The 14234-nt window shown below is 44.4% G+C and overlaps 2 long non-coding RNA genes across 2 annotated transcripts in view; one reads left to right on the top strand and one right to left on the bottom strand.

Moving 5' to 3' along the window:
* LOC144798705 (uncharacterized) overlaps positions 1-14234 on the bottom strand; it is a 148031-nt gene that overhangs the window by 33241 nt on the left and 100556 nt on the right. The window lies entirely within an intron of this gene.
* LOC144798704 (uncharacterized) overlaps positions 1-14234 on the top strand; it is a 61311-nt gene that overhangs the window by 46279 nt on the left and 798 nt on the right. The gene's annotated exons all lie outside the window — the stretch shown is intronic.

The following is a 14234-nucleotide window of genomic DNA, read 5'->3' as shown; positions in this document are numbered from 1 at the left end:
GCTGTGACACGGATCCACAGAGTTCACGAGTGTGTTCCTAACTCGTTTGACTCATCGGTGCCTGGAATCACGAGAGCTTTGAACTGTTTAAACGAACTAATGATGGATGGATGGATGGAGTTTTTAGTAACGACCCCCGTCTTCAAATTGGTACTCCCTTCACCTTGTCGTGGTCAGACCATCTTGTCGTCCTCTTCGACTTCTTCTTCTTTTCTCCCACTGGCCTTCGGTCTGATTACACCAAGTGGGCTTTGAGAAGGAACTTTGGGGACATTAACAACGACTCCCTCACCCCTTATTTAGCCACTCTCAAACTCCGTTGTACCGGGGATGTTCATGCTGCAGCCCTTGACCTCTCCAATACTTTGACGGAGGCTGTCAACTTGCTTGCCCCGGCCCGGCAACACTATTCTGCCAGGAAACGACCTTCGGCCCCCTGGTATTCTGAATCCCTCAGGACCCTCAGACAAGGATGTAGGAGACAGGAAAGGCTCTGGAGGTCACACCTGGACCCCGGAGAGAAGGAAAAACATAAGTTCCTTCTCAAAGGCTATAAAGCTGCGGTCCTCACAGAAAAACAGGCCTATTACTCCAAGCTTACATCCTCGCTTAAATCTCCTAGTGATCTGTTTAAGATAGTGGATAATCTCTCCCTTATTCAGATTCCTGACCCTATCACAGCATCCCAGGTACTGTGTGACCAGATCTCTACATTTTTCCATGAAAAGATCTCAGACATTTACACCGACCTAGAAATCCTTAACTCCAGCTCCCCACCTGCCACCTCTCCGACTTTTATTTCTGAAGACCAAGCTTCTGCCCCTTCCCACTCCCTCTCCCAGTTTCCTCCTAATACTTTTATACATCTTAACATGCTGCTGGACAAACAAAAGTCCGGATCACCGTTAGACCCATGCCCCTTAAAGGTCCTTAAGGACTGTAGACAGACTATTCTGCCCCCTCTGATGGAGGTTATGAATAGGGCCATTTCAGAGGGGATCTACCCCCTCTCTTGGAAAATGGCCACTGTCAAGCCCCTATTGAAAAAAACTACCTTGGACCCTGGGATATTGAAGAACTTCCGTCCCATTTCCCTTCTCCCTGCCCCTGCTAAACTCCTAGAGGCTCATCTCAACCTCCATCTGAGCGCTTTCCTTGACAGTTCCAACTCCCTTGATCCTTCACAGCACGGTTTCCGGAGGACTCACAGCACTGAGTCGGCGCTCACAGTGGTTGTCGATAGCATCCGTTCTAAGGTCGACTCCGGTCAGACCACCTTACTGGTGCTACTCGACCTTACGGCTGCTTTCGACACCCTGTCCCCTACCATTCTGGCCAGCCGTCTCAGTAAGCTTGGAGTCAAGGGCTCTGCTCTCAGCCTCCTAACATCCTTCCTTGACCAACGGAAGCAAAGGGTGAAGCTTGGCGAGTATATGTCATCCATTAAGGCGGTGAAGTGTGGGGTCCCTCAGGGCTCCTCACTGAGCCCAACGCTTTTTAACGTCTATGTCGCCCCACTCGCCAGGCTTATAAGATCATATGGGCTAGAAGTTCTCTCCTACGCCGACGATACGCAGATTATGGCCTCCATTTTTCAATCTGCGAGCATAACTGCTCTTAACTTTAAAAACTGCATGGAGGCGGTCGCCGGCTGGATGGTTGAAAACTTCCTCAAGCTTAATGGGGAGAAAACGGAGGTTCTCATTTTTGGGGGCAAAAGTGACATCTGGTCCATAGACTGGTGGCCTTCTGTACTAGGCACCTGCCCCTTGCCATCCACATCTGCCCGCAATCTTGGGGTCATTCTGGACACCACTCTCTCGTTAGACAAGCAGGTCAGAAGGACTGTGTCCACCTGTTGCAATGCGCTGAGGATCTTAAGAAAAATTACTCATTATCTCTCCCCTCAGTCACGCAAACAGGTAGTAATGGCCCTCATTACTTCCAGACTGGACTATTGCAATGCACTTTACCTTGGCATTAGCAACGGTCTGGTCCATCGCCTCCAGACTGTGCAGAATGCTACTGCCCGGTTTGTTGTGGATGCCCCCAAACGCTCTTCGGGCACGGCCATCAGAAAAAATCTGCACTGGCTCCCCATGCAGGCGAGGTTTAATTTTAAGGCCTTATGTCTTACACATCGTGCCCTCAATGAGTCTGGTCCGGAGGCTATTCGCGCTCTGGTGGCCTACTATACCCCTGGTAGAGCACTCCGCTCTTCCAGCAAAAGCTTGCTAGTTGTCCCTCGTACAGTCAAGGCCAGATGGGGCGGAAGGTCCTTCCGCTTCCTTGCACCCAGACTCTGGAATGCACTCCCCAATGACCTCAAGGTGATCTCCTCCCACACTCTGTTCCGCAAAGCCCTTAAGACCTGGCTTTTCCAAGAAGCCTACCCATAACTTCTTACTTAGGTGATTTCTGAGCTTTTCCGTTTACCATCATCAGCGCCTTAATGCCTACGGGTTTAGTTGCGCTACCTATAAATTTCATTTAATAATAATAATAAACTAATGCCGAGGGACAAAGCAGTATTCAAGCCTGAAATAAAAGAGTGAATTATCCACAGAACTATTCAGTAAATCTCCCAGGGCGCATTTGTCAAAGACTTCTTTCATGAACTCAATTTGATGATTACAACATGAAGGACCATTGCTAACTATTAACGACCATTTAGGGTTATCTACGGTCGTATTAATAGACTATATCAGTGGTTCTTCCAGTGAATTTGATACTACACAGTGAATTTGATACTGCAAGTTGTTTACAGACAAGACATACTGGAGAGTAGCTAGCCATATAAAAAACACTGGTAAGAGAATTACAGGGAGGGAGTTCTTGTGAAGTAGTGTAGAGTAGGAAGTATAATATTGTCTTTTCCCTTTCAGAGTTCCACAGAAGCAGGAGCCAGTGTCGAGGCGTGTCTCTCTTTGTCTTGTCTTCCACTTCCCCTTTCCCCCAAGCTAACTGCAGAGTCAGTGTTTATAATTGTCTCTGGGCTTGGTAAGTGGGAGCTGGGGTAAGGTCATCTGCTCCTGAGGGGACCGCACTAAAGAGTATCCTATAAGGTTCTGACAGATTGAAGTGCCTTCCTCTTCATTGAGGTCAGGCCCCCTCCTGAGCAGCATGGCAGAAGGTTGGGACTTGAAGGCCTTAGCAAATGTTTTAAATAATATGCAGGATCAATTAAATAATACCTTAGAAGAGAATAAGGCTTTACGGGAAGAAGTTAGGAGATCTAGTCATGAGTCTATTCAGACCCGTCAGAGACTGGATGACTTGGTTGCGGCAGGGTCTGTCTTTAAGGGAACTTCTACACCCACACTTCATCCCTCACCTTCTGATATCTCCACTCAAGTAATTCACGCCATCTCACCTATCATTCCTTTAGCCCCTCCAGAGAGATATGGCGGGGATCCTCTTAAGGCGCAGATATTTTTGACACAGTGTTCGTTAAATTTTTTATGCCGGCCAGTTATTTTTGCAGAAGATCAAGCTAAGGTGGCCTTCGTGTTGTCGTATCTGACCGGGGATGCCGCTGCATGGTCCATGTCTTTGGTCACCAAAAATGATCCGATTTTATTTAATTTTGCAAACTTTAAGGTAGAGTTTGCTTGGATATTTGACCGACGCTCAGCCTCCCAGGCGACAGACAATGAACTACTGGATCTCAAGCAAGGTACCCGAGACTTGGTTGGTTACTTAGCAAATTTCAACAAGTTAGTTGTGGAGACCAACTGGCCAGAGGAGAAAAGAGCAGCCATATTTTATCGAGGTCTACGAGATGATTTAAAGGATGCCTTGGCACAAATTCCTCAGAGGCCCACCGAAGTTTCTGAACGTATAGATTTAGTTCTTCAGATCGATCACCGAAGTGAGTGACGTCATGAAAGAAAAAGAGAATTTCGCCCTCCACCTCCACGATTTGATCGAATGAAAACAGAAGTACAGAAGAATTCGGAAGGTGGGCCAACTGAAGAGCCCATGCAAATTGGATCTATTAGAGGACCCTTGTCTAAAGAAGAGAAGGAGAGATGAAGACATTCTCAATTGTGCTTATACTATGGCCAATCTGGCCATTTTGTTAAGGATTGTCCGAAGAAGCCCAAAACCTCACAACTGTTAAAAGATCGGCTTCGCCCGTAGAAGGAGTTGCACGGGTGGAAGCGTCAGTAAAGTCAGTTCCAAATCAACAGCACATTATGAACACCTTGCAGTCAGCTGCCCCTCATCTCATTGCCATTTTTTCTGTAAAATTCAGAGGTCAAGAAATTGAAGAAGCCTCCGTTATGATCGATTCAGGGGCAACAGGGAATATTTGCGACATAAAATATGCCAAACAGAAAGGTTTGCGTTTTGTGGAAAAGAAGTTTATGGAGGTGGTTCGAGCTGTTGATGGAACTAATCTTTCGTCTGGCCCCATTACTCACGAAACGGAATTAGTTAGGTTGACAGGATTGGGAGGCCACTCTGAATTCATTGCCTTCAATTTAATTACGCACCACAATTTCAGTTAATCCTTGGCCTGCCTTGGTTAACTGAACACAATCCTAGAATAGATTGGAGTAAGAGATCTATAGTAATGGATTCTTCTTAATGTATGGAACATTGCTTCAGTGATCAAGATCTAACCCTTGAAGATACCCCGGTCGGAAACTTGGTTCACCATAGCCCCGCACAAATTTGTACAGTAGAAACCAAAGAAGTTCCAGTGGAGTATCAAGATTTGGCATCTGTATTTGACAAGCAAGAAGCAGAAAAGTTGCCGCCACATCCTCCATATGACTGCAAAATTGAAATTGAGCCTGGGGCAAATTTACCCTGTAGTCGGATTTATGCTCTCACGGAAGCAGAGAATCTGTATTTAAAAGAATATCTGGATAAACATCTCGCCAATGGTTTTATTCGCCCCTCACAATCTCCTGTTTCTTCCCCTTTGTTTTTAATCCCAAAAAAGAATGGAGATCTTCGTGCTTGCATCGACTATAGGGCAGTGAACCAGGTAACTGTCAAGAACAGGTACCCTCTTCCCTTGATCTCAGTATTATTAGATTAAGTAAAAGATGCTCGGATTTACACAAAACTGGATTTACGGGGTGCTTATCACCTGATCAGAGTGGCTCCAGGGGACGAATGGAAAACAGCTTTTTGCACCCGATATGGCTTGTTCGAATATCAGGTCATGCCATATGGATTGTGCAACGCCCCCGCAGCCTTTCAGCACTTCGTGAATGATGTTGTAAGAAAGTTTTTGGATCGGGTAGCTGTTGTCTATATTGACGACATCTTAATTTTTTCAAAAGATGTGAATGACCACACTCAGCATGTTAGAGCAATCTTGACTAAGTTAATGGAAAAGCATTTATATGTAAAATTGGAATAATGTGCATTTCATGTAACTCAAGTGGAGTTTTTGGAATTCGTCTTATCCCCAGAAGGAGTAAGCATGGATTCAACCAAAGTCAAGGCAGTGCAAGATTGGCTGCCTCCAAAATCGGTGAAAGAAATTCAGAGTTTTTTGGGATTTTCAAATTTCTATCGAAGATTCATCCCCGAGTTTTCCCAGAAGGTAGCTCCTATCACTCAGTTGTTAAGAAAAGGAGTCAAATTCGTTTGGGGAATCGAGGCAGAAGAAGCCTTTCAATTTTTAAAGAAATCTTTCACTCAAGAACCGATTTTATTACACCCAAGAACGGAGGAACCATTTTATGTGGAGGCCGATGCATCTGATGTTGCCATCGGGGGAATTTTGTCACAGCGACATTCCACTACGGGTCAATTGCATCCGAAGGCATATTATTCCAAAAAACTGAGTCCTCCAGAATGTAACTACTCAATTGCAGATAAAGAGCTATTGGCGGTAAAAAAGGCCTTTGTAGAATGGCGGCACTACTTGATGGGTGCTAAACACAAGGTTACAGTGTTTACAGATCATCGAAACTTGCAATTTTGAAAATCAGAACGCACTTTGACTGCCAGACAATTAAGATGGTCTTTATTTTTTGCCGATTTTGATTTTGTGATTCCCTTCAGACCAGGGAAATGCAACGTAAAGGCAGATGCATTATCTCGAATTGATTCTGACACTTCGGAAGTTAACAAGGAGTCGCAGAACATCATTCCAGAAGAGAAAATCATTCTTGTCACTAACACCTCTGAGATGGTGGACAAAATTCAAGAGGCAATGACAGCCCAAGATATGAAAAGATGGGTACAAGAAGCTGAAGATAGAGAAATCAGGGAGGGACTTCCTTATCGGAATAATTGTTTGTTTCTCCCCACTGAAGAACTTCAACGGAAAGCCTTGGAGTCATGTCACGACAATTTACTTGCTGGACACAAGGGAATCCATAAGACTACAGAATTGGTGGAGAGGAATTTTTGGTGGCCGGACATGAAACGGCAGATACGACAATTCGTGTCCACTTGTGAGAAATGTATAAGGGGAAAAGCTGATCGAAGGCCCCCGCAAGGAAAGTTAATGCCTCTCCCTACCCCTCCTCATCCCTGGTATACTGTGTCAATGGATCTCATTGTTGATTTACCTGTAAGTCAGGGGTTTACAACCATTTTAGTTTTTGTGGATGTCTTTTCTAAAATGGCACATTTCATTCCCTTGAAAAACATTCCAACTGCTCCACAAGTGGCCCAATTGTTTTCTCAGAACATAGTGAAATTGCATGGAATTCCAAAGGTTTTAGTTTCAGACCGGGGAACACAATTTGTTTCACATTTCTGGAAGGCCTTTACCCAAAAGTTAGGGATTGATACTCGTTTTTCCACCAGCTACCACCCAGAAACAGATGGCCAAACAGAGAGGGTCAATCAAGAACTTGAACAATACCTCCGACTTTATCTATCAGATCAAAAGACTGACTGGGCAGACTTAGTTTGGGCAGCAGAGTTTGCTTACAATAATGCAACTCATTCCTCTACAGGTAGCTCTCCTTTTTATGTAAATTATGGGAGACACCCTAGTTTGATTTTGGAAAAAAGAGAGGGTCCTGTACCAGCAGTTGAGGAATTAGTATCGGAAATGCAGAATTCTTGGGTGAAGGTTAAGGAGAATTTGGCTAAAGCAAAATAATCCTATAAGAAACAGGCTGATAAAAAGAGAAGGGAGGAAACACCTTTTAAGGCAGGGGACAAGGTCTGGTTATCAACCAAGAATCTAAAGATCAAAGTAAATAAAAAATTCAAACCTAGATTCATTGGCCCTTTTAAAGTAGAAAAGATGTTAAATCCAGTCACAGTCAAGATTCAATTACCTGCATATCTTAGAGTCCATCCAGTGTTTCACATTTCTTTGCTGGAGGCTAGTCCACCAGATTTGAGGCTTAGCTCTAAACCAAAACCAATTCAGTTAGAGTCAGAGGAGGAGTTTGAAGTTCACAAGATTTTAGACTCAGCTTATAGAAAGGGCAAGTTGTATTGTCTAACTGACTGGAAGAATTTTGGTCCCGAAGAAAGATCTTGGGAGCCTTCTGTCAATGTTCATGCTCCAAGATTGATTCGGGAATTTCATAAGGCCAATCCTTCAAAACCAAGGTTGGGAGGACGATTTTTGGTGGGAAGTATTGTCAGGATCCCCCATGTAAATACAAGAAATGAGGAACAGACTTTGGCGAAATCAGAATTTAAAAGATCTTTATGGAGAAGACGAAACCCATGCTGGAAAACCTTACTTCAGACTGTACTGCGCTCTTTGAAAGTGTTCCGCCATGTTGAGGGAACAGTTGCCCGCTCCCACTTCTTGGTAGAGGTTGGCGGTCTAGCTGTTTTCCCTCACAATTGGAAGTGTTCGGTAATGCGCATGCGCGACTAGCGCGCGGTGCACTTCAACTGTAATTTCAACCTGACTGGAGTTTCCCGAGTATTCTCCAGAGAGAAATTTTCCGCTCCTGTCATAGAATTGAGATCTTAACAGCAGCGTTACTTATACATATCAGGGAAGTAAGAGAGTTTCCTTTTCGGAGTATTTGTGAGCGTGTAACTCGTTCAGGACATCGTGTAACGGACCTGGATCAGAATGTTGACCCTCATACAAAGTAATGAGGTGTTGAATCATATACATACCCGCCAGTCGTTGCTCGGCTGGGGGCAATTTCAGAAACATTTGTACCACTATTTCGTCTGGAAAAGTGGTAGAATCAGTAATCCATCGGACTGCTGATCGGACCTGTTCTTGTTCATGCATAGTACTTAACTCGTTATAACCGATTCGTGATTTCAGAATGTGATCGGTAGCTTGAAATACTTGTTCTAGAGAACCTTGTTCTGGTGCCGGGTGATGGAAAGTTGACTTGTGTTCTAGGCGTAAATGGCGATCTGGAAATCTAGATTTTCCTACATACGCTATTCTAGTGGGATTCTCGTCCTCTGCCTCTTCTGTAGAAGAGTCATTTTCTTTCTAGCTTACTTGTGCTGCTTTACGTTGTTCGTGTAACCTTATTATTTCCTTACGAATTTTCTTATACATACTCTCTATACTGCTGATGGTCTTATGCTTACCCTCGGCTATATTATCACTCCACTTTGTCAGGACTTTCATTTCGGCTTGATTTTTGGTCGGATAATCTTGTTCTCTTATTAGACAATTAATCAGAAACTTTAATATCATGAGCTGGACTTCAACTTTTCTTTGGCACATGACGTCACTAATACTTTCTGGATCATCCCCTGTACGGATGAAACGGTATATTCTGTCTAGATCTCCTTTCATATCTGGTAGGGTGACTAGATACTCGGTCACCTTTCTTACGCGTAATGAATATAAAACCATATTATCCTCGCCTGGGACTGGATCATAGCCACATTCGTTAAGGGCTTTTCTTATTTCTGCAACAGACTGATACCTGGGCGTACGCTGTGACGCTTGTGCATGTAATTCGACTAACGTTAAACGCTTGTGTGGCGGCGGGGTTCCTGGAGGACCTCCCCCTGCGGCCCCTAAACTAGAGTCGTCTACTGATGCTCTTCGTCCTGGCAGAGTGGGAAATGGAAATGCAGGCTGGACTTGTATGGCGGGCTCGACCGGGGGTACCGTAACAGGTACTCCGGTGTCTGGAGGAGCGGGAAGTGCCTGATTTACAGGGACTGGCGGAGCGGGATTTGCATATTCTGGGACTGTGTCGTCCAAATAGGACGAAATGAAAATATCAGCTGCGGTCGGTTTGTGACGTAGCTTGGTCGGAACTAAGGGTGGCGGAAAATTACTGAATGCCTCCGGGGTCGCTTTTGGCAAGCCCTCGGCAAGAAGAGGATACATACCCTTAATAAGAGCATGCCTCTGTCTGTCTGACTGTTCGGCTTTAACTCGTTCACCTATCTCGATTAATTCTTTTTCTTGTGCTCGCTCTAAGGATTCTCTACTTAATTCAGACTTTCTGATTTCTTTTTCGGTTCTTTTATGAGATTCTTTGCGCCATAACTCAATGGCATCTTTCTGTGACTGTCTGGCTTTCTTTTTCCATAATGCTTCTTCTACTCTCATGATGCACTCAGCATCCCACGTACCTGATACGGGCCATCTATACTTTTCCTCTAACTATTTGGTATACTCTACCCATAAATCTAGATACAATATGGCGCTTATGCCATGTTTCTGATACATAAAATGACCTGGACTGTCCCTAGGCGGGACAGGAACTGCTTCTTCTAGCAGACCCTTTCTAGTTTTTAACTGACGTAATCTCGAAAAGAGGGACATTGCAAACTTGAATCTGAACACAATACAATACACGAGGAACAATAACAATTGAGAAAACAATTCAGGCATACCACGACATTGAAAATACATTGAATAACATTATGAAGCAACAGTTCGGACAGAATACTACCTGGAACACTGAGAACAGAAACACATGAATTTCTCGAGAACGGAACAGGCTAGAATTACTGGATGCGCTGCTGAAACAGCACGGAACATACCGGTCCCATAAAGGGACGCATCAAGACCCGTATCCACCTAGGTGAACACTTCGTTTCAGATCTGCGTACCCAGACCCATCGGACCAGAGACAATTTAGATTGACCCTGTCTAGATACTACCCCAGCAACGGTACTCACCGGGCAGCAAGAACGGAAGGCCTCAGACTGGACGGGACTGCTTCGACGCCGGACGGACGAACTTCGGACTTCTGTTACGGGTGGGCCTCCGGATACCTCGGACCTTGGACTCTCGGCTTGGGCTCTGGTCGGGACTCGCCGCGTTCCTCCACCGCCTCGTCTGGATGCTGGACCGCCACCTCCGTCTCCTCCGTGGGCCTGAGGGATACTTGAAGCAGAAATATCTGCCGGGGCACGGTATGGTTCCGTCACGGCTGCAGAGGGTCAGGGGGCCGGCGTGGCTTCACCGGCGCGTGGGGAAAGGGCAAGTCCCTGTTCGGGCGCCATTATGTGGTAAATAAATAAATAATACCTCTATTTTTGAATGGATAAATGAATAACAGATAGCTCAATAAATAAGAGTCAAGATTCGAGGTAGTAGGAGTTTTGCAGGTTTATTACAGCATAAAGGACAGGAACAGGACAACCTGCATAGGAATAGGATGGCAGGGCCCGGCAGCTGCCGGGGCTGGATCTGGGATGAGCGCGCTAGCATTTAATAACAATACGCAAGTATATATAGTAAAACAGTTGCATTACAGTACATATGATAGGCGGAGCGGTGGGTGGAGCAAAGGGTGTGACGCGTAGCAGTCGCGAAAGATAAGGGTGAAAGTAGGTGTAACAGGGCGTATACATAGACATGTGATGCAAACGTAACAGAATATGTCATAAATGGGGCGGAAACATGGAGGGGGCTACCTAAGGAGCCGGGACCTCTAACCTAATGGTGCGCGCAAACTGGCAATGACGTATTACTAGGAGAAGCTGGGGGCTATGAACTCTGTGCTAGGAGCAGAGACTGAAGTCTGGAGAGTCAGGGCGACATGTACCTAAACAGTATCTAGTATCTGATGTTTAGAGAACATGTTGATATAAACTAGAAGTCAGGAGGGGAAAGGCTAACAGACTCTAAGACTGGTGTATGCATTATTCTACATGTAGTGCGTGATGAAGAATATTAAATGACCATTAAATACAGTATTTCTCTAACATGGAGACGTAAAGGCTAGACAATGACGGTAACTATTGATGCGATTCAGTAGCTTTAGGAATGCAGAGAAGGAGGGCTGGACTGATAACTAGAATCATAACATACTCTTGGCAGACTCAGAGGCAGAGCCAGGCTGAACCGGGCACTGCGAGGCAGGAAGTAAGTGAAGGGTCAGGGATACAGGTGGGGGCTGTATCGCTCCTCAGCGAGGGCTTAGGAGACAGGAGCTGAATCTGGCGTCCGGGCCCTTTTGAGGCCTAGGAACGGGGACTTTACAATGAAATAACGTGCACACTGAGAAACGTGGCAACGTAGCTTTACATAGGCCTGATATTCGTAGTTTTCAGGAGAACTGGAAACAGGCATACTAGAGGTGGACACAACTATAATTGCGTCTTTAATCGAACATGGGGAATACATATGCATATTAATCATGCACAGATAACATATGATGGAGGACGCGTAGGGACACAGAACATGGCAGAATTTACTTTTCCACAAGAGTTGCCTTTTCGGAGTATTTGTGAGCGTGTAAAATTAATTTCACCGTTCTTCCTCAGAGTTCGAGTTTCCTGAATAAAGACTCAGAGTTCCATATTCTTCAAGGTCAGAGGGAATTCAAGTTGCTGAGCTTCTTCAGTGAAGAGAAGAGCTCAGAATTCTCAAGTAAGCGTGTTTAAGATTGTTAACTAATCCGCTCGCTGTGACACGGGTCCACAGAGTTCATGAGCGTTTTCCTAACTCGTTTGACTCATCGGTCCCTGGAATCACGAGAGCTTTGAACCGTTTAAACGAACTAATGCCGAGGGACAAAGCAGTATTCAAGCTTGAAATAAAAGAGTGAATTATCCACAGAACTATTCAGTAAATCTCCCAGAGCGCGTTTGTCAAAGACTTCTTTCATGAACTCAATTTGATGATTACAACATGAAGGACCATTGCTAACTATCAACGACCATTTAGGGTTATCTACGGTCGTATTAACAGACTTCCAGTGAATTTGATACTACAAGTTGTTTATAGACAAGACATACTGGAGAGTAGCTAGCCATATAAAAACACTGGTAAGAGAATTCCAGGGAGGGAGTTCTTGTGAAGTAGTGTAGAGTAGGAAGTATAATATTGTCTTTTCCCTTTCAGAGTTCCACAGAAGCAGGAGCCAGTGTCGAGGCGTGTCTCTCTTTGTCTTGTCTTCCACTTCCCCCCAAGCTAAGTGCAGAGTCAGTGTTTATAATTGTCTCTGGGCTTGGTAAGTGGGAGCTGGGGTAAGGTCATCTGCTCCTGAGGGGACCGCACTAAAGAGTATCCTTTAAGGTTCTGACACAAGGTTGAAATAAACCTTCATTTACCTCCAGATGTTTCCACCATTAAATTATTTCTCCCTTTTCAGACATTCCATTGATTGCCACAAGAAGGGCGGAGCGGGAGCTAACCCCGCAATGATGCCCTGGCATTCTGACACCTTCCATCGTGGTATCAAGACACCGTCCCTGACCGGAAACCTGGTCTCCAGTACAAACATACCCCGTACTAGGAGCTTGCACCAACACGTTGTGGGACACACCTGTGGTGGCAAGTGAGCAGTGAAGCCTCGGTGTGCAAGACCTACAATTGAGCACAGTGCGGGGGAAGGGTTTGGGGTGCAGCACCCTAGGTGCACAGGTGCATGCAAGCGATTTTCCTGTAGCTAATAATGTAGGACAATATTATCAAAGAACGGCGATAACATTATCATCCCTTTAGCAGCAGGAAACTGCAGCTAAAGCGACGATAATATGCCCTTGTGAATTCCCATAGAAGCCCAGGGTCACACCAGAACCTGGGCTTCTAAGGGAATTCACAAGGGCATATTATCAACCCCATATCGCCCTTCCTTCATAATATGGCCCATAATCTCTGGCCTCATGTATTTAATTTTAAGGACTTTCTGAACCACACTCTTTCTCGCAGACCCCAGCATCCTAGACAAACAGGAGACGGAGGGTAAGCACTAAGGGCTGGGTGCAATAAGCCAACGCTCTGTCTCCTCCTCCCTCTCTTCTTTTGACTCTCCCTCCACTTCTCCCTTCCACCCACACCCCCTTCCTTTCCATTCTCACTATGGTCCTTTTATTTGGACTACCTTTCTTTACCTCTTCCATATAGCACACTCATTCATTCATTAGAAACTTTATTCGGTTATTATCATTAAAAACAACCATAAAAGTACATTCAAAATTACAGTATTAAAAACAGCAATCATAGCTGAATAAAACAGAATTTTCATATACAAATTGATTTCCGCAATCTAAAAACATATTTTAAAAAAGCAGAAACAGATGCAACTGTTAATATCGTATCTAATTGCTGGATTGCTAAAAAAGCAGGGCGACACCAGTTTACTTCCATGATCTTCAGTATGGGCACAATCAATCTCTTCCGTGGGATAGTATAAAACGTACAAAAAAATAAAATATGGATATCTGATTGTTCCGATAAATCATAACAGAGGCATTTACTCAGTTGTCTTGACCAATTATTCATATCGGGAAAGCTAAAGGCTCTAAAAAGAATGTTTAGCCTAAAGTGCGTTAATAAAAACCTTTCGCGATCACTCATATATAAAGTTACATATGGTTGTAAATTGCTAGAGGTCATTATTAATTGATGAGCAATCACTGTCTTTTTCTTCATTTCATCATTAATTCTTCTTTCTTCCAGGTACTTCATACATTGATTTTGATTTTTAAGCTCCTTTCTGGGGGTATGACACATTAAAAAAGGTTCATCGTAATATTCTTGACAACCTAGATTTATTAAAACTTTTTCACATAGGATAACCATCCTATCCTGCTCGCATGATCTAGGCTTATCACATCCTTTAAGATAGTGCGGTTCAAGACACACTCCTCGGTGGTCCAAACCCTATGCCACAAAAGTACAGGTTGTACCTCTATAATATCTTCAATGTATGGCTGACCAAGTTCTGTGTGGCAAATATAGGTAGAGACACTCTCTGGTACAGCTAAAAGATATCTCATATACATATTTTCCACCATCTGGATGCATTTCACATTGGCATATCCCCATATACCTGCACCAGAGACGGCGATTGCTACACATGTTGCTCTATAAATTGTTAAAAGCTCCCTAATTG

The sequence above is a fragment of the Lissotriton helveticus genome, chromosome 12 (genome assembly GCF_964261635.1).
Source record: "Lissotriton helveticus chromosome 12, aLisHel1.1, whole genome shotgun sequence".
In the NCBI taxonomy this organism is placed as follows: Eukaryota; Metazoa; Chordata; class Amphibia; order Caudata; family Salamandridae; genus Lissotriton; species Lissotriton helveticus.
The sequence above is the reverse complement of the archived record's forward strand: the minus strand, read 5'-3'. Positions and strand labels throughout refer to the sequence as shown.